The sequence below is a fragment of the Zingiber officinale genome, chromosome 7B (assembly GCF_018446385.1).
Source record: "Zingiber officinale cultivar Zhangliang chromosome 7B, Zo_v1.1, whole genome shotgun sequence".
Taxonomy (NCBI): domain Eukaryota; kingdom Viridiplantae; phylum Streptophyta; class Magnoliopsida; order Zingiberales; family Zingiberaceae; genus Zingiber; species Zingiber officinale.
In genome coordinates this window covers 91,149,819-91,169,260 of record NC_055999.1, presented here as the reverse complement: position 1 = coordinate 91,169,260, position 19,442 = coordinate 91,149,819, and the positions used below count along the sequence as shown (strand labels likewise).

Sequence of the window (19,442 nt, the reverse complement as noted above, 5' to 3'; positions counted from 1 at the left end):
TTGTTTTGGCATCAACAAATGTTATAGCTTAGGAGAGAATATCGTTTAGTAATGCAACAATTTTGAAAATCAACAGAAATTAGAATCATAGTTCTGTTTGTAGAAATCAACTTTAACATCAAAATTTGGCACGCTAGAACTCAAGTTGGTACATTCTTTCACTCCTTGTTTATCTTGTATCCTTCATTAGAAGAAAAGTTTCTATTTTATCACAGATGTAAAGGTTTCAATTTCCATTTCAAAGCTTCCTCAATAACTACAACAATACTGCAGTTTCAGATTAACTCACTGAAGTTGCATGCTTATGGACCATAGCAGACTTGATGAGAAGTAACACAAGTAATACAGAAAATTTAAATTCTTCACTTGGACTTTTAAATGATTGAAAACTTCCCAACTTTATTAACAACAGCAACCATTATTTCAGAACCTCAGAACTCAACTCTGGCAAAATTCTATATTTACAAGTTTCAAAACAATTGAAGCCAGTTTCTGGATGTGTAACTCTAGTCTTCAATTTCAGAATAGAATTCCACTATAATTTCAGCTTAACGCATCACAATTTCAGTTTGGAACTGAAATAATAGGAGCTTGATTTCAGTACATTACTGATCAGAAAACAGTTTGAAGGATTTACACCAAACAGATCTCGGCTCACTCTCATTTAACCTCTACATTACAGATATGCAGAATTCACACTGGCTATGCTTTACATCTTGGTATTGGTTCTTAAACTCCATTCATCCTTGATCAACATTAGCCCATATCTGACAACTTCTCAGATTTAAATTTGTTCTTTACTGCATTTCAGCAGTTCAACAATAGGGTTCAGAAACTAATTTCATAAATCAGATTCTAAACAAATAGATGTTCAGAAAATCAGTTCAAAGCTTCAGTTTCAAGAATTGGATTCAAGGTAGTTGCTAGTCTTGAATAGTGTTGATAAATTCTCAATCCTTCCCTCTAATCAGAACAGCTTAAGAGAATTGCCATCTACACTTCCATAATCTTCCATAATTTAATGTGGATTTGCAAATATTGTACTGCCATCAAGCAGAATAAAATTTCAGAACCAGAATCAACTTCAGTCCAGAAATCAATTTCTAGAATTGCAGCATTCAGATCATGGAAGGATCTAGAAAGAAAAGGATACCAAATGACACTGAAGGAATAACTCCATCTCAAAGAGTTAAGGGAACCAATATCTGTAATTTCAGTGTTGACTACAGTTCCATTTGGCAATTACAGTTTGAGTGTTTCAGAATTTGAAAATCCAAAGAGTCTTGCCTCACAACCAGTAGCTATATCAGCAAAATCTGATTTCAGAAATCAGATTCTATGCTTCCACGTTCAACAATCAGAAATCCAGCCTCTCAATTTTGTTCATGTAGATTCTCATAGTCAAGCAGTTTGGAAGTGTACTTCTCATAAATTTTATACTTCTTATCTCTTTTCTTTTCTCAAATACTTTTGAGTCACTATAGAATAGGCTTCATGTAACAAACAAAACACCAAATGCCATTGCAATACTATAACTTACTTGGACAGCAACAACCTTCAGAAAATTTGAGACTAAACTTGGCACAAACAATTGTAGAAATAACTACTGCAACAAATTTTATAATCATCTCTTTAAACTCATACCAACAAATTTTAGTAAAGCTTGATGTCCGATTGTCAGTGGAGCGTTACAGCGTCGTCAGAGCCTTTTTGAAGGAGCGCTTAGGAAGGAAAGTCGTAGCAGATGATGTCCTGAAGTTGCTAGTCGAAGGCCCTTGTATAGGCTCATTTCGAGCACCTGGAACCGCTCCGGGTGCTTGGACCATGCTGACGTGACGACCTCTTATCGAAACTTCATCCGGAAAGTTTTATCAACCTCCAGGTGCCCAAACCCCCTCTGAGGGCTTGAACCGTTGACGTGGGATCTGCCAGTCAACAAGCTCCAACTCAGCTTCAAGATAAATTTTCTGGTCCGGGCGCTCGGGACAGCTCCGGGTGCTTGGGCTCCCTTTTTTCAGCCACCTTTTTCCTACAAAAAGGTTTAGTCCGAGAAAATAAAAAATATATTTATCCTGCAAAACAAGGTTAGTACAATTACGATAAGAGTAGCAGTAATTAGATTTCGTCTCTCTGAGACCAGGATCTAATCAAGATCTCAACTTAGGTTTCCCAAATGGACCTAAGTTGGATCGATGCCTATAGTTCCATCAATCAGAATGTGTCCTCACTAGATCTCTCCTCCAGTTGTTTACCTCCACTTACCAACTACAGTCGCTTGACTTATTTTTGACTCACTAGATCTTCCTACAAGTTGTTAAGTCCCGCGGGCCCAACTAGACTTCGGCCGGTTGGCATGTCCCGTAGATCCCCAACCTGACTTCCCACCAGATATAGGGTCCCATGAACCTATCTGGACTTTGCACCAGCTATCAGGTTCCCAGACCTAGCTGGATTTCAGCGTAGTGTTAGGTCCTTCAGACCAGTCAACTTCTGTACACTTAGTAGAATGGTTAGACAAACAACACATTTATTTTTAACCTATTTATCATACATCAAAACCTGATTATCAATGCAACTTGCACCAACACAAGTGATTGTACTGCTCTAGAATGTTGGTGAAATTTGCACTAATAATTTAACTCATGTTTTATGAATGACAAGGGGATTAAAGTTAGAGTGTTTTGTAATCTAATTGCTTTAGCAAGTGTGTAGGAGTTGACGGGTCCGAAGGACCTAACACTAGGCTAAAATCTAGTTAGGTCCACGAGACCCAATAGTTGGTGGGAAGTCTGGATAGGTCTGTGGGGACCGATATCTGGCAGGAAGTCCAGTTGGATGCACGAGATCTGACAATCGCCTGAAATCCAGTTAGATCCATAGAACCTGAAAATTGGCGGGATGACCTGGTGGGTCAAAGGTAAGTCAAGCAACTGCAAGTGGTATCAGAGCAGGTACAGCTATGAATTGATGTAACTATCAATCAGGCAATGGGTGATTTTCAAAATTTCTTTTAATATTTTTTCCAATTTTTAAGCTTTTGATATAGTTTAAATTGGTGCAATTACCTCTTTGGACAAGTTTTTTTTCGTTGCAAAATACTCTGAATTGATGCAACACTAATCGAGTTTTATTACTTTTATTATCTCCCACACTGCTAATCCAAGACCTAGTCTTGGGATTTTTTTCTATTCTTCTTTGTTTGTCGATTCCTTAAATGACCCAAAATGAAGGATACAACACCGTTGTCCCCCGCTCTTCAATGGAGATTACTTCCTATATTGGAAGAAGCGGATGAAGGTGTCCTGAAGACTAACATCAACTACTACAAGTTTCATTCTTGCGTGCTGCTCCGAAAAGGCTCCGACGACACCGAAAGGCTGCTCCGAAGTTCGAAGAATGAGTGATTTCAATTTCCTTTCTGTTTGTCGGTAATAATTAATTTCAGTTCTTCAATATTTGTAACTAATTATTCGAACTGATAGTGATTACCCAATGAAATTGATCGACAATCGCGGCTCTTGGAGTAGGAGTTATCATAGGCTCTGAACCAAGTAAAACTATGTGTTAGTGTTATTTTCTGTTTTCTTTATTTGCTGCATAATTCATTTTAATTCACGATTTTCGAAAAAAGCTACTCACCTCCCCCCTCTAGTGTATTTACAATCCTACACAGGCAACCGGAGAATGCAAACTACCGGAGCAACTTTCAAGTGACCGGGAGATGACGTTATCAACAATTCGAGCAAGTCAGGTCAAGATGATATTTGTGTTGGTGCAAGTTGCACCAAAATCAAACCTAAGTTTTGCTATTGTCAAAGGTTCAAGTTAAGTCTTGTTATGATCTAACAAGTTGACTGAGTGTGCAGGATGTTTACTCAACCGGGAAAGACCTAGTTGGAGGCTAGGCAGGAAAAATCTTAGCAGATCGTGGAACCCAGGTGCAATTCCAAGTAGGCCGAGGGGACCCGAAGCTTGGCAATGTGATCAAGAGGTCTGGAGGACCAAAGATCAAGAGAAAAGTCCTGGGAAGCCGATCAAGGCTGAGTGAAAAGTTCAAACTAGATCTGGAGGATCAAAGTTTGGCAGGTAGGTTGAGGTAAACAAACTGGAGGAGCGACAGTGAGGTCGTGTTCCCAAATGGAACAACCCAAGGTCGTTGATCCAACTGAAGAAATTGGGAAGGTTTCAAAGTTGAGATCAAGATAGTTCTACTGTCTTTCATATTACTCCTGCATTATAATATTATTGTTCTAACATATGTTTTGCAGGAGATTTTTGCTTAACACTATTTGTAGGTACAATTGGATCGGTCGATCGAACCACTGTATCGGTCGATCGAACCACTGTATCGGTCGACCGAACAAGGAAAAAATCAGTGCATATTATTCGATCAGACTAGAACAGAGTCCAACTCTGGATCAAATACTGATCGGTCGACTGAACCTTATGATCGGTCGACCGAAACCAGATGACTCAGCACAGACAACAACGATCAGAGCAGAAGGAGAGCACACTGATCGGTCGACTGAACCTATGGATCGGTCAACCAAACCAATCAGCATGAAAGGCGCATTAATTGTTGATCTTGGCAAATCACGACGAACAGGGAAGGAAGCTGTTTGGTCGACCGAAAAAAGGGTTCGGTCGATCGAAGCCTTAAAGAGCATTGATTGCCGGAGATCGAGCTAGTGTCAGACTCCAACCAGGAAGGAAGGGAGCGTATTCAGTCGATCGAACAGGAGGATCGGTCGACCGAACGTCCAGTACACCTATAAAAGGAGGCTCGAAGTCTAAGGTTGAAAATGACTGAATACTTTCTGATAAAACGAAGTGCTCTTCTACAAGCTGCTCGTGCTACAAGTCTTCGTCAACTCTGCAAGCCTCTTCGTCCGATAGTACCGACCGAGCTTCGACTTTCATCTACTATTGTCGGTATATCTTATTTTGTACTGCACTTAATTTCATGTAAGATAGTAGGAGTGTTACTATCTTACATCTTTGTATTTGTATGATCCATTTCTTTATGAGGATTTCGAAAAAAAGGGTTATAGTGTTTTGGCCATCGGAGCGGTTAAGGACCGCGGACCTTCGAGTAAGAGTCGAGCTAGGCTCCAAACAAAGTAAACAACTTTGTCTCTTTTCTTATTTTCCGCTGCACAATTCTGTTTTAAAAGAAAAAGATAAGTTTTAAAGAAAGCGATATTCACCCCCCCTCTATCGCTTGCATCCGATTTATCAATTGGTATCAAAGTCTCGTTAGCTCTGAAAGTTCTTAACCAATTTTCAAATCACTCTTTTAAACTATTTTCTATTCTTGTAGAATAATTCTTTTTCTCATTTCTATTTTTCAAGCACTACTAATCCCAAGACGAAAGTCTTGGAAATAGTTTTTCTTTTAATTTTTTCTTGCAAGGATGTCGAACATGTATCAAGAAGGTTACAGTACGGTCCGACCTCCACTATTCAAAGGAGAGAATTTTAGTTATTGGAAGAATAGAATGGAGTGTTACTTGAAGTCCGACATCGAGCTCTAGTTCACAATCTTGAAAGGCTACACTCTTCCGATAAAAGACGGAACAACATTAGAATCAGAAGAATGGACTCCCCAAATGATCAAGAAGGCATAGCTGAACTACAAGGCGATCAACACCATTCGGTGCGGGCTCACAATGGAAGAATTGAACCGAGTCGGCCCCTACGACAACGCCAAAGAACTGTGGGACTCGCTAGTCAAACTACACGAAGGGACTGATGAGTCCAAGGTAAACAAACGAGACTTACTTTTAAACAATTTATTTAATATAAAAATGTTTCCTGAAGAGACGGCCTCACAACTACACGCTCGATTGAAGGACATCCTAAACGACCTCCATCTGATCGGGCATATTCTTGAAAATCGTGACATGATAAGGTACACTCTGAACGCTTTTCCAAGGAATGCTTTGTAGGCATCAATTGTAGATGCGTACAAAGTTTGTAAGGACCTTTCAATACTTAAGTTAGATGAATTATTTTGCGAGTTGGAATTACATGAACAATCTAACATAAGTCATGTCGAGAAAGGAGTTACTTTGTATGCAGGTCCAAGCAAGGAAGCAAAGTCAAAAACGAAGATCGAGTCAGAAAGTAAGTCTGACTCTGACTCAACAAACGAAGAAGAGTTAGTCAACATGGTCCGGAGACTTTTGACGAAAAAGAAGTTCAGAAGAAATGGCAAGAAGACACCATTCAACCAGACCCAGAACAAGTCAGAAGTAATTTGTTACAGGTGCAACAAAAAGGGACACTTCAAAATCGATTTCCCGAATCGAAAGGAAGAAAGGCCCAAACCGACAAGACGAAAGAAGGCTCTTCAAGTGACGTGGGATGAGACCTCTTCCGACGAATCCGACACGGAGCAAACAAAGCATTCGAGCCATCTTGCATTTATGGCAAGAAATGAAGTTTCCGACTCCGAGTCCGACGAAGAGTACGAGTCTGAGATCGACCTCGATTCCGAAAAAAGCCATGGATCGGAAGATCCAAATATGGTAACGATTTATTCTAAGTCTAATTTGCTTAAAGTAGTTAAGTGTTTATTTAAAAAATTAGCAAAATCAGAAAAAACAAAATAACTGGTTACTTACGGAAATAGAACATCTTAAGCAACAAGTTAACTTGAGTAACTCGACTAACCAAGTTCAAGTCGGAACTTCAACTCAAGTTGAAAAACTCGAGGAAGAAAATTTCGATTTGAAAAGTCAAGTCGAGCGACTCAAGAAAGCCTTGGAAAGGTTCGAATTGGGATCCAAGTGTCTAAATATGGTACTTGGGTCGCAACGAGCCGTGTACAACAAATCATGTCTTGGTTACAATCCTAAACAAACAAACAAATCATACCTATCATTAATCAGTCAAAATGTTAGAAGTCAAGTGCAAGCATGGGTCCAAACAAAACATTAATCAAACCAATTAAACCAAACCTTTACTTGGTCCCTAAGAGCCAAATCCATTACTTAGATAGACCTTATCTAAGCTATGACTCAGGGGGAGCAAGTAGAAAAATAATACAACCAACTTGATTAACCAAACTCATACACTTAGAATTAGGTTTATTTTCTGCTTAGAATGGTTAGATGAAAAAGGTTTACCAAACCCTACAACATAGCATCGGAATGGATTGGGATGATAGTACGTCAAGGAAACTTTGTCGAAGGCATATCTAGGCTGAATATGGAATTTTACCTGGTGCACTAGACTTAGTGGATCTGACCGAAGCTACCCCAGTCAAACATGAGCTAGTTAGACAAAAATTTAGTATTAAGTTTTTTGGGCTGGAACAGTTTGGAAAGTCTTCAGCAAGTGGTCCACCGTTGATACACAAGAAGGTCATAAGCCTCGCCACTGAACTGAAACCTTATCCTTATGAAGCCTGCTTGATTAACACAAAGCTAAATTTGAATCTAACATGGGTTCAATAACCTTTTTCAAACCTAATTAAATTTCAAACTTAATTAAATTCCAAACCTAATTAATTTTTTTTAAAACTTAAAACTTAATTATTTTAAACTTAATTAAAATTATTTAAACTTAATTAAAAATTATTTAAACCTAATAAAAAATTATTTAAACTTAATTAAAAATCATTTTAAAATGTAATTAAATTATTTTAAAACTTAATTAATTATTTTAAAATCTAAATTAATTTTAAAACTTAATTAGTTTAAAATTTAATTAATTTTTTTTAAAACTTAAAACTTAATTATTTTAAACTTAATTAAAATTATTTAAACTTAATTAAAAATTATTTTAAAACTTAATTTTAAAACTTAATTATTTTAAACTTAATTTAAAATTAATTAAAAATTATTTTAAAACTTAATTTTAAAACTTAAAACTTAATTATTTTAAACTTAATTAAAATTATTTAAACTTAATTAAAAATTATTTTAAAACTTAATTTTAAAACTTAAAACTTAATTATTTTAAACTTAATTAAAATTATTTAAACATAATTAAAAATTATTTAAACCTAATTAAAAATTAGTTAAACCTAATTAAAAATTATTTAAACTTAATTACAAATTATTTTAAAACTTAATTAAATTATTTAAAAACCTAAATTAATTTTAAAACATAATTATTTTAAAACTTAATTAAATTTTTTTAAAACTTAAAACTTAATTATTTTAAACTTAATTAAAATTATTTAAACTTAATTAAAAATTATTTTAAAACTTAATTTTAAAATTTTAAACTTAATTATTTTAAACTTAATTTAAATTATTTAAACTTAATTTAAATTATTTAAACTTAATTAAAAATTATTTTAAAACTTAAAACTTAATTATTTTAAACTTAATTAAAATTATTTAAACTTAATTTAAACTTAATTAAAAGTTATTTTAAAACTTAATTTTAAAACTTAAAACTTAATTATTTTAAAACTTAAAACTTAATTATTTTAAACTTAATTAAATTATTTAAACATAATTAAAAATTATTTTAAAACTTAAACTTAATTATTTCAAATTTAATTAAAATTATTTAAACTTAATTAAAAATTATTTTAAAACTTAATTTTAAAACTTAAAGCTTAATTATTTTAAACTTAATTAAAATTATTTAAACTTAATTAAAAATTATTTTAAAACTTAAAACTTAATTATTTTAAACTTAATTAAAATTATTTAAACTCAATTTAAACTTAATTAAATTAATTTAAAACTTAACTAAAATGATTTTAAAACTTAAATTATTTCAAAACTTAATCAAAAATTATTTTAAAACTTAATTAATAATTATTTTAAAACTTAATTATTTTAAAACTTAATTAAATTATTTTAAAACTTAATTTAAATTTTCAAACTTAATTAAAAATTATTTTAAAAATTAGTTAAATTTTTTTTAAAATTATTTAAAAATTATTTTAAAACCTAATTAAAATAAAAATTATTCCGTCGATCAAAAATAATGATCGGTCGACTAAATAAACGATGAACAGTAAAACATTGATATTCAATTAATCGGTTGACCGAACTCGTTTATCGGTCGACCGAAATAATTAATCACAATAAATTCTCAACCGTTGACCTACCCTTTATCTCTACCAAAGTAAATATATCGGTCGACCGAACATAGTTTGCTGGTCAAAAAGGACAGCGACTTAAAGGGATCGATTGACCGAACCCTGGATTGGTCGACCGATCGACATCTATATACACAGGTTCGGGCAAACCACAAGACTCATCCAATCCATCCTCTCCTCTTCCACTTATTAATCTGTTCGCCGATCCTAGCCTCCCTCCGTATCCGATAATGCCTCGGTACTTCTCTATTCTTTTCTCATTTAATTATATGTTGCAGAATTAATTTTTCATTATTCTTTTTATAGTGAGAAAAGTAGAGCTATTGCACAATGAGAGGCTAGCTCTCTTAATCTCTGCCAGGACCCTAGGTTTTCATCTAAGAAATTAAGGCAATCTTTTCCAAATAAAAAATTTAAGGTGATAGGTACTCGTTGTCTAGATCTCCAATTCTACCAAACATTCTGTCCTGAAGCCATAGAGATCAATCAACATTATCAACTAGATAGCATTATCTTTTGCAGGCATGCATACAATCCTATCCTCTGTTCCGAATTTTATCACAACTTGTGTGAACTTGATCCTCATCACTATAGGACTAGGGTCGCCCCCAAAGAGATGCTATTTGATCTAGATATGTTTCTTCGGTTTTTACGTATACGACCCTCGGTTAACCGTATCTTTTTCAGTGCCTCACTTCCCGATCCACTACCTGCTCCTTTTACCCATCTAACTCTTGATCTTATGTATACCGAATTCTTTGAGAGGCGACGCCCTAAAAAGATGTCTACTGTACCCCTTGGTCCGACAGACAATGGTTTTTATAAAATGGTTGTTTTCTGCATTCATCCCCTGTCATCTAGAGATCAGGATGTTTTATGACCAGTTCATCTTTTTCTGATGTATGCACTGTGACATAGACTAGATTTTGACTTAGGATACTGGGTATTCTGATCTATCATCTATTATTCGAGGTATATCACCTCGAATAAAGTTCATATGATCCAGTGTCATGTTCTCACTGTCTATATTTGCTTCTTTGGGTGTCGGAGTTCATCGGAGTGAGTTGATTGAGCTGTCAAATTTTGATCTTGTCGGAATTAGGCAATTGTCCTTGGCTGGGATTAAGACTAGCGCCGAGGGTCTGATATATAAACGAACTCATCCATACTACATACCACTGGCTGTTGAAGAACCCATTGCTGAAGATAATGCGGTCCCAGCTACTGAGCCTCCTCCGATGTTTATTGATCCAGGATTTGTCATGACGCCTTACTTTGATTTCCTCAGAGCAGTTCATATGCTCCTCCTCCTCCGACTAGTGACTTCTTTACCTGTCTTCATGATGATATTTTTAGTCGATTTACCTCCTTAGAGACGAAGATGGATGATCAGTACAACTCCCTTCAGGGTCAGATTGTAGATTTTCGTCAGGAGATGATGGATCGTACTGATGCTTTAGAAAAGGAGCAGCAGAGGATATTTGACTATCTTAGAGATGATGAGGATGCGGAAGAGTGATCTTAGTGTCTCTTACTTTTGACATGCTGTATCTATTCACTACCTTGGACTATGACTATGAATGATCTTGAGTACTTTTCAATTATGATCTTTGTTAGTAGCCTTCTGGTCATAATTATAGAATAGGTTTTTTATTTTTGAAAATTATTACTTAGTTTATTTTTTAAAATTATTTTTATAAAAATCTCTCTTTCAAAATTTGATTTTCAAAAACTCTTTCAAAATATTTTAATTTTCTGGAGTAGCCTAGGTTCTACCGTAGAACTACATGTTCCTATAGTTCTAGGAGCCAGCATCTCACAAGCACAGTAGGATCCCTTGCTTGATAACTTAGAATGGGTGAGATGCTTATGACCTAGCTTAAGATTTCAGATGCTTATGTCAGTGCATCACTATAAATCTGGGCTTTAAACAACATACATAGATCAATTTGAGTTGACTAGCAAGTAAAAACCTGGTTAGTCCTAAACACTCAAATTGACCAACCTGAGTCAATTGATACTATCTTATGGTAGTTAGCTTTGTACAAAGGTTGGACATTTCATCATAAGGACATTTTTTTCCTTAGTCTTTTTGTCCATGCTTGGACTTTTAGGTTGTCATCAATTCTAGGGGGAACCTTGAACTATATTTTTTCTTCTTTTTTGAAAAACTTTTTCAACTTCGTTAAAGTTTTCACATTTTTATGTATCTTAATTTCAAAATTTTTGAAAATCCAAATTTTAAAAATTTTCAAAAAAATTATTTTTCAAAATATTTCTATAATTTTTCATTTAGTAGAACTTTTCACATTAAAAAAAAACCTTTTTCAAAAACTTTTTATATCTAGTAGATTTCTAGATTTATAATAGTGTTCAAAATTATTCTTGTAAACTTTTTCAAAAATGTTTAAATTTTTTCTTATCTTTAGACGTGTTCAAAATTATTTTTGAAAATTAAAAAAAAAACTTTTTATATTTCAATTTTTAGATTTCTACTTTTCAAAAACCTTTTACACTTAGTAAAATTCTTATTTTATACTTGGATTTCATAGTTTTCGACTTTTAAAATTGTTTAAAATCTTTGAAAAATTCAAGTAAAATATTTAATTATACTGGATTGTTAGTGTTCTTTTACAAATAAAAGGTTAACTCTCTTTATAAACCTCGCTAAACTTTTAAAGTGTTAAAATTTTCAAACTTTAAAGTTCAATCTTACTTGATTTTTGAGTCTCCCCTATTTTTGATGTGTGTTAAAGGGGAAGAGATAGTGAATTCAGGGGGAGTTGTTTAACTCAGGGGAGAGTTAAAATTTAAAATTGCTTGTTTATTTAATTATTGCATATTTTAACTTAACTTTGAACCTTGGTTGCCAAACATCAAAAAGGAGGAGATTGTTGGTGCAAGTTGCACTAGAATCAAACCTAAGTTTTGATGTTGTCAAAGGTTCAAGTTAAGTCTTGTTATGATCTAACAAGTTGACTGAGTGTGCAGGATGTTTACTTAACCAGGAAAGACATAGTTGGAGGCTAGGCAGGAGAAATCTTAGCAGATCGTAGAACCCAGGTGCAAGTCCAAGTAGGCTGAGGGGACCCGAAGCTTGGCAATGTGATCAAGAGGTCTGGAGGACCAAAGATCAAGAGAAAAGTCCTGGGAAGCCGATCAAGGCTGAGTGAAAAGTCCAAACTAGATCTGGAGGATCAAAATTTGGCAGGTAGGTTGAGGTAAACAAACTGGAGGAGCGACAGTGAGATCGTGTTCCCGAAAGGAACAACCTAAGGTCACTGATCTAACTGAAGAAACCGGGAAGGTTTCAAAGTTGAGATCAAGATAGTTCTACTATCTTTCATATTACTTCTGCATTATAAAATTATTGTTCTAACATCTATTTTGCAGGAGATTTTTGCTTAACACTGTTTTGTAGGTACAACTGGATCGGTCGACCGAACCACTGTATCGGTCGACCGAACAAGGCAAAAAATCAGTGTAGCATTCGACCAGACCAGAATAGAGTCCAAGTCCAGATCAAATACTGATCGGTCGACCGAACCTTATGATCGGTCGACCGAACCCAGATGACTCAGCACAGACATCAACGATCAGAGCAGAAGGAAAGCACACTGATCGGTCGACCGAAACTATGGATCGGTCGACCAAACCAATCAGCATGAAAGGCACATTAATTGTTGATCTCGGCAAATCACGACGAACAGGGAAGGAAGCTGTTTGGTCGACCGAAAAAAGGGTTCGGTCGACCGAAGCCTTAAAGAGCATTGATTGCCGGAGATCGAGCTAGTGTCAGACTCCAGCCAGGAAGGAAGGGAGCGTGTTTAGTCGACCGAACAGGAGGATCGGTCGACCGAACATCCAGTACACCTATAAAAGGAGGCTCGAAGTCTGAGGTTGAAAATGACTGAATACTTTCTGATAAAAAGAAGTGCTCTTCTACAAGCTGCTCGTGCTACAAGTCTTCGTCAACTCTGCAAGCCACTTTGTCCGATAGTATCGTCTGAGCTTCGACTTTCATCTACTATTATCGCTATATCTTATTTTGTACTGCACTTAATTTCATGTAAGATAGTAGAAGTGTTACTATCTTACATCTTTGTATTTGTACGATCCATTTCTTCTGAGGATTTCGGAAAGAAAGGTTATAGTGTTTTGCCCATCGGAGCGGTCAGGGACCGTGGGCCTTCGAGTAGGAGTCGAGCTAGACTCCAAACGAAGTAAACAACTTTGTCCCTTTTCTTATTTTCCGCTGCACAATTCTGTTTTAAAAGAAAAAGACAAGTTTTAAAGAAAGCGATATTTACCCCCCTTCTATCGCTAGCATCCGATCTATCAATTTGACCCATATCCAAGCAACCAGAGGGTGTCCAATCAATTAGAATTTGATAACGTTATCTCACAAATAAACGTTGTAGTCATGTTTGCACTGATATAAATGATCGAGAAGTCTCTAAGCGATTGGATGAGTGCTATAAAAGGAGTTTCGAGATAGACCTTAAAATATAACCCATCTATATAGAATTCAATCTTATTCTTAATTTCTAAGTGCTCTCTCACTTTCTGTGTTGTGACACGCTACAACGAGTGCTTCGTTTCTAATTGGAAACATGTAGAGTATATTTTTATTTATGTTGTATTGCCTCATTTTATTATTGTGCTTAATTTTTAGATTTTTTTCTGTAAGGTTTCTCCACCTAAGAGAAATTTAGAAATAAAAATCGTATTATTATTATTGCTATGTGTGTCTATTTCTGATTTGATTGATCAACTACTTACATGCTTAAACTATTAGTTTAATTTATTACATGCTTATATTATCTTATCTTACTTGATTAAATCAGTCTAAATAATTTTTATTTTTACTTATTCTACTTGATTCAATTGTTTTACTATTTGCTCATTTTAAAATTCATAACGCTACTCCCCCCTCTCTCTAGCATCAAATTCAATCCTACATTATCTTCTATGATCTACTTAGACCTCTCCTCTTATGTTAACTCTCTATTGAACTTCCGACCAACTATGACCCCCATTGGACTTATCCACTGTCAAGTATCTGGTCAACTTTAATCTATTTAATTGTTCGTTAAACTATTTACATCTAAGTTAATATTTGTTAGCCTGAGCCAAGATTGATTGCACGAATAATCTTCTTTTCTAATAATCACTTATACTATTTGAGTCTCACTCTAATCAATAAATATATTAATCAAATATTAAAATCCAACTAGAATTAACTCAAACTTAATCAACCCGTGCTTCGTCCACTTTTACCAGAGTCGATTGCTTACTTTAGTTATGCTCATTTTTAATGCTTCCGCTTATTCTAAGTTATTACTTCTTTTGTGATTACTTTATCGTTATCATTACGCACTGTTATCATAAATGCCATTAAAGTTTAACTTTCTTCCGGTTTTGAAGTTTGTCTGAAGAAATTTGTTTCAATTTTAAAATTATATTTTTCATTAGAAACAATACGTGAAAAGAGGGAAATAGTTAAATTTCTGAAAACAGAGAATAGTTGAGGTTAAAAAGAATAATTTTTAAGCAACAATTATTTTTTAAAGAGATATTAGAATTCTAAAATTATTATTTTTCAGCATTTTTAAATATTTTTTAAAATTGCTTTGAACATATTTTCAAAATTATTTTAAAATTATTGATCAGCTTAATTTCAAAATTATTTTTAACTTAGTTTTCAAAATTATTTTCAACTTGTTTTTTAAATTATTTTTAAAATTGATTTCAAATTTTTTTCAGAACTTGCTTTTCAAACTTAATTTTTAAAAATTTATCTTCAATTTGATTTCAAAATTTAATTACAAAAGCGGTTTTTAAAACTTCGATTTTAAATTGGTTTTCAAAGGATTTGAAAATGATTCTCAAAACTTGGCTTCAAAAATATACTTTTAAAAATTGATTTTAAAATCAATTTAAAAACTTAGTTTTTAAATTATCTCCAAAACTCTATTTTAAAATTATTTTAAAAACTTAATTTTAAAATTAAATGCAAAACTTTGTTTGAAAATTTTGTTTTAGAGTGATGATTTTCAAAAAGAATAATGATACTTAGAGGGAAAAAATTTTAGAAAAAAAATTAAGATAGACACATAAATTAATGGTCCATCATTTTCACTTTTATATACCCATCCAGTGGCGGATCCAGAAATTCAAGTATGGAGGGGCAGATCACGATAAACGAAGGACGGTATCCTCCATCTCCACTGGTGGAACCCCATAATACTAGGGGTTTCACCACCGACAAGGGGAGGGTGACCGTCAATGTCGCCCCCCGATCCACCCCTGTACCTATCACTTTATGCATCTATTCCTGAAATTTTTTTTAAGATTTTTCTGCCATCATACCATTTTTCTTTCAAAAAAAAAATGATCTAAAATATTTTAAAAATTAGTCAAATATCTATCTATCTATTTATCTATCTCTATATATATTTGACTAATTTTAAATTGGTTGATATAAATATAAAACGACTATTAATGCAGGAAACACGATCCAATCTAAGATTTTGATATATGAAAAGAATTTAAACTTATATATTATATGATAAATTGGAAGTATTGGAAGTTTTGATAAGTCAAGTCGATGAAATACCAAGCAACGAAATCAGATGGACCGAATACCAAGCATATATAAAGTCCTATAGTGACCCAATATCAGACACGTAAAAAAGTCGAATCCTAGTAGATCAAGATAAATTTATATTTATCTACCAAATTATAAAAATTTCTCCAACTCTAATTTTTTTTAAAAAAATAAAAAATCTCAGCACAATCATAATGAACTTCTTGTTGTAGGGTAACCTAAAACTTTGTTTGATCGGCCTTGAGTTTCTCGAGGATCATACCAGCAGAGTATTATGCATAATCAAAAGGCCTGCTCGGTTATAGCTAGAGCAGATTGAAAAAAAAAAATAAAATAATAAACTAACTAATATCAAATTTAGGAGCTCGGCGTTACGGAAGCTTTCCATCAACCTCTAGGATAAATAAAAAAGTGCTCACGACGAACGATCCAGAAGTTCAATATCTCATTGTTGCATATTCCATTTGAAGGAAAGTTTCCTATAAATATATCATAGCTGAGGGTCGAACCGTGGATGTCTGAATAATAACATGATGCCTTTCCGCTGCACTAGCCCTAGGAGCAGCTAAAGCCGGTTCAAAAAGATAGATTCACTATCTTAATGACCCTCATGATGCGGACCTCGTGGATATCGAGAGAGATAAATAGACGTATGACGAGGTAAATCTAGATTATCATGTTTTAAGAATTGACCCCTAATCGTTATGCCCTTACCGTCTATGCTACGTCTTGGGATAGCCAGATGGTTGAAGAGTTTAGATTTGATGGCTTTTTTGTCCAGCTAATCTGCATACCGAAAAATCTTCGTTGTCATTTGGAAGTTGAGATAGACGGCATTCTTATATTTCTAGATAAGATAAACAAGAGCTGCTGTAAAGCAGACTATGAAGCTACTAGCTACTTAATCTCATGATAATTCATGTGATAAAAGGTGATTCATTCGCACTAAGTGTCTCCATTAATCCGTCTCTAGACATTCAGACGTACCGAATTTCAATCTCAATATCTTATATGACAATATCCCATGTCTCAACTAACGCACCGCCTTGAAAGGACCATCTCATGACAATTCATGATGTTTGAAACAATATGTATCAAACTGCAATCAAAGTGTATGAAACGAGATAGATAAAATGAACTACTACCAATGCACATTAGCACTTCATCTTCTACAATAATTTTGAAAGGTTAAATGCTCGAATAATACTAGTTAACTAAACTCATTCCTCAACTAGTCTTTAAGGACAGATTGTACTACTTAATGATAAGTAGTCATTTTTTAACTTTTTCTTTTAATAATCATGTGTAGGAAATAATATTTTTCCAACGCTAAACATAGGTTAAAAAAGAAATCCAAATTTACCATAATAATTACTAACACATAAAGCATCATCAAAGTATGTTCAACCTTACCAATATTCACTGCATTGTCGACAAAAAAATATTACTTAAATTATTTACACTTTTTCCTATGTAATTTTTTTTAAAACATGGCATACCAATATTTATTAATGTTTTAACAACACTTAGACATGTTAGTAATTTCAATTGCCAATAAAAATGTGTTACATGAAGAAACTAAGAAATATAACTTGCTAGATGAGCACATTGAAAATACCACATTGGCTATACATGTTAATCTTACCGAAGATACTAGGAAACAATTTGACTAAACAACTTGCTAGATGAGCACATAGTGGGAAAATCCAATGTTTTTTTAATGTAATGAATAATGTTATATAACTTGGTGAAAAAGTTAACTCTCATTTAAAAGTAAAGATGCATTAATTCATTTGATGCAATTTTTCCATTGTAGATAATTAGATTATGAGATTATATCATTTGAACTTGGTAGACATGTTAACAGAGGTAGCATTGCTTAGGCACTGCACAAAGAGCAAAGCTACAAGTAGTAGGTTTGAAAGAGATGGTAGGCTAGAAAATCAGTGTCCAAGCTAGTGAGATTATGACTTTCCGGAATTTTACTCAAACTTACATTCATATGTCCATTTGATCAGAAATAATTAATATGGTGTTGTTCACTTGATCCAATCTGATTTCATATCTCAAATTGCCCCGAAATGGTTTCTATTATAGCTACTATTCCCATGGCTAATCCTCTACCTGACTCCTCAGTCTTTAATGATATCTAGACTCGAGTTGCACCAAACTGATGCTTTGGTTGGTCCATTTTTTTCTCATATATTTGACAAAGTTTCATGGCTTTCATAGTCCTTGTGTTATATAAAGGAGAAAAATCTCAGTGAGAGTCTAATCTATGTTGATGGTGTTATAATAAAGATCTCTTTATCTATTTGTTTGTGAATACAAAGACAAATGCCAAAGCACGTAGAGAATTATATTATTAATTTCTCTCCCATTTAATATCCAAGTTTCTACTTGATTTTGGGGCGTTGCTACCTTCTTCTCATCTTATATACCTTTTTAGTTTCTCTCTCTATATGCTTAGGAGGTTTCCTGACTTTTGGAAAATATGTACTATACGGTGTACAAATACTGATCTATCGATCGATCAGTTATTTTTCCATTTCCCCCAAGATATATAAACTTCCATACATGCATATAATATGTTTAATTGGGTAGTAACTAGATATTCCTAATTATTAGCATCAATCAGGCCTTCAAGCGCACACTCCACAAACTAGAAATCCTATAAGTAACATACCATGCCTTTGCTCTAATATCGACCAAAGCGTGGTAGTGGGCAGAGATCTATGCATTAAGATGATGAGCTTGACTATAAACTGATTAAATTTGAAGAAATTGCATGCAGCAAAGACATTCAAGGTCTTCTTATGCAAATCTGGCAAGAACAAGATCTTCCTTATACCTTGTTGCTAGCTAGAACTCTGAACTACATGGATCTTTCCTGGAATCCAAACATAATAATAATAAAAAAAAATTGAATATCCACAGTAGCTCGTATATATAACCTAACTGTTGGTACATATCAAGAATAGTTAGGGTAGAATGTCTTCTCCTGCTATAAGTTAACAAATTCAAATAAGTTGGAAGAAATTTAAGCAGATAATCTCAATTTAAATAGATTGGATCTAATTAACCGCATGCGATTGCTAATAAAGTGGACATAAAATTGAATTATAAGCTCACAAAACAACTAGAAATTAAAGAGAGAACATGCACTGACAGCCTAATAATAGATGCATATGCATAGAAAGATAGAGAGATATGTATACCAACGACTAAAAAGCCATGTCCGTGACAGATACGATCTGAGAAATAATAACAAAACTCAATCTTGATCACACAAAATTAAGAAAACTACAATCAACATTCATGAGATCCTGAAGAAGTGAAAGAAAACATGCATGCAGATCCAAGGATATAAATTAAGAAGCGAAGTCTGAAAATATGATATGATCGGACCAACAGGCTTGATTCCCCTTTTATGGAGAGAAAGTCAAGAAACGGATTGATGTTTTCCTCGACTTCAAGTTGAGGAGTACGGGCCGCCATCATCATGGTCATGCATCATGGCCTTATCTCTTGCTCCTGCTGCAGCGGCTTTCGCCTTTTCATGGCCTCCATTTCCAGGAAATGATGATGAAGGTAGAGTAGTCATGATGATGAGCGGAGAAGATGGAACCATGATTAGTCCCTTAAGTGATGATATGAGAGAGAGATAAATGGAGGGCAGGGTTGGGCGGAGATGAGTACTTTATTATATGAGGTGGATGGAGACTGAGAATTTACTGATCTATGTTATCTATATTATAGCTTGGT

General features: G+C 34.0%; 2 long non-coding RNA genes across 3 annotated transcripts; both read right to left on the bottom strand.

Moving 5' to 3' along the window:
• Window positions 1-352: 352 nt before the first annotated feature.
• On the bottom strand, window positions 353-4,112 carry LOC122006244. Of its 2 annotated transcripts, none has more exons than XR_006118660.1 (2): window positions 1,645-4,112; window positions 353-1,555 (listed from the first exon to the last, which is right to left on the bottom strand). It is a non-coding gene; the product is annotated as an uncharacterized LOC122006244 (long non-coding RNA). The 2 variants fall into 2 exon arrangements; XR_006118661.1 differs by having other exon boundaries at window positions 353-1,043.
• Window positions 4,113-16,390: 12,278 nt separating this feature from the next.
• LOC122006245 lies at window positions 16,391-19,442 on the bottom strand. The gene is made up of 2 exons (XR_006118662.1): window positions 18,896-19,442; window positions 16,391-16,463 (listed from the first exon to the last, which is right to left on the bottom strand). It is a non-coding gene; the product is annotated as an uncharacterized LOC122006245 (long non-coding RNA).